Below are 2,343 nucleotides of genomic sequence, written 5' to 3'. Positions count from 1 at the left end.
GCACACGCCCTGTGAAAAAAAAAAAAAAAAAAAAACCTCTCCAAAAAAAGAAAAAAAAAATTAGATATTTAATTTTTTGTTTGCTTGTTTATAAGCCAGAAGGAACATGCACTTGCTAGAGAGAGAGAGAGGGAAAGGGAGAAAGCAGCCCTCAGTGGGGTATGCACACACTGCAATCGCATCTCCATTTCTCCATCCTGTCAGGATTTGGGGCACACACACTTGCACCTGGCAAGTTTTTCAAGCTTGGGGAAAAAAATATATGGAGAAGAAAAGATTGTGACCACACTCCACTGGGGAGCGTTTTCTCACTCTCCAGTAAATTAAAAAAAAAAGTATACACATATATCCATATCTTTTTAAATTTTCTAATTTTGAGTATTTTTAATCTAATACTTTATACAAATGTTTAATTTTATTTATTCATTTATTTATTTTAACTTGAGAGAGAGAGAAAGCAAGCCACCAGGTCTGGGACTGGAACCATGGTTGGCTATGTGGGAGTGTCCAGCACCTTATAGCCACCATGCTACGTGCTTGTCCCCTAATTTTGAGTATTATGTAGATTTTTTTTTGAGAGGTTTTTGCTACAGGGCATGTGTGCTTGCTTGGAGAGACAGATAGTAAGTGAGAAATCACCCTCCGTGGGGATGGCCATGTCACAATTCCTTCTCCATTCTCCTCTCAGGATTTTGGGTGGGCACACACACACACAAATATGCCCTGCATGTGTTTTTTTTCCTTAAGAATTATTTTAACTTTATTTAAATTTGGCCAGAAGGGGTGGAGAGAGAGAGGGAGAGGGAAAGTAAGAGCAAGCCACCAGGTCCAGGACTCAAACTGCAGTTGGCCATGTGGGAGTCCAGCACCCCAAACCACACCACCGGCCGGCCCCGACTGGCGTGAATTTTAAGCTGCCAGGTCTGGGATTTGAACCATGATTGACTATGTGAGAGTCCAGCAACGTAACCATTATGCCATCTGCTAGTCCTTATATATTTTTTCTTTTTTTTGGGGGGGAGAGGTTTTTGCTATAGGGACAAAAAGCAAGAAATCACCCCTCATGGGGGATGGCCACGCCACAGTTGTTTCTCCTCATTCTCCTCTTGGGATCTTGGGCACACACATATACGTGCCCGGTGTTGAGTTCAAGCCACCGTGTCTGGGACTCGAACCATGGTCAACTACATGGGAGTCCAGCGACATAGCCATTACATCAATTACTGGTCCCTTTTTAACTTGCTCCTTGGAAATGTACTTTTAAAAAATTTTTTGCTATAGGGTACGTGAAAGTGCCCCCCAGGTGCATCTTTGGCTTTGGTCCGTCTCCGGGGAGAATGGCCACACACCAGCCTCTCCTCTATTCTCCTCTTGGGATTCTGGTCATGCATACATGCCCAGCGTTGTTTCCAATTGCTGGGTCTGGGACTTGAACTGTATAGTCAGTCATGTGGGCTCGAGCTTTGTTTACCCCCCACCACAGGCTGGCCTTACTTTTTTTTCTTTTTAAAGACAGTTCTTTCTGCATTGAGATCCCGCCTCAGCTTCCTAACTGAGACTACAGGTGCACATCCCCACATCTGGTTCTTCTTCAGACAAGCCTTGCTATGTTGCCCATGCCGGCCTGGAGCTCACAACCCTTGTGCCTCAGCCGCCCCAGTCTCTGGGATGGGAAGCCTATGCCATTGTGTCTGGCCTTTAAGTTGGACTGGGAATGGCACTGAGGCCTCCCACGTGGTCCTAGCCTATACAGCTACCGCAGCTGGGCCTGCTTTTAATGAAAATAATAACAGTATAAGCGTTTTCATTAAAGTCTTTAATGTGCAAGAATACGAACGACGTTGGCCGTTGAGGGTGAGAATATCATCCACAGAAGGAAAACCGGCCGGCGACGGGCTCCACTGATTAATTGTACAAAACCGCACGAATGTGTTTATGCGTTACAATCATTGAGTCACCAGCGTGTTTGTGAACCATTTCCAAGAGACATACTCTGTCGTGACCGGAGCCGTTTGCGAATGTTAGGGGTTTTTCTTATTCAAGTCACACTGCGATACAGCCTTCACTTTCTTTAATTTATAAAACAAATGACTGAATATAAAAGTCTCCCCTTCGGATGGGCACAATGTTATTCACACACTTGTACATGAGCAACCAAACTGGTAACCAGCAAGCTATTTGGCAACACGGCAGTATTTAAATAAATGCCTTAAATTTTAACACATCAAGGGCCCCTGTACTGTCCGAGCAACGATGTCACCCAAAGATGTCACCCACTGTACCCAAGGCAGGGGAAAGGGGGACTCGGAGAAGGCAGTTTGCTTTAACCCCTTCTTGGACACA

This window comes from Tupaia chinensis, unplaced genomic scaffold (genome assembly GCF_000334495.1).
Source record: "Tupaia chinensis unplaced genomic scaffold, TupChi_1.0 Scaffold138464_1, whole genome shotgun sequence".
Taxonomy (NCBI): Eukaryota; Metazoa; Chordata; class Mammalia; order Scandentia; family Tupaiidae; genus Tupaia; species Tupaia belangeri.
The sequence above is the reverse complement of the archived record's forward strand: the minus strand, read 5'-3'. Positions refer to the sequence as shown.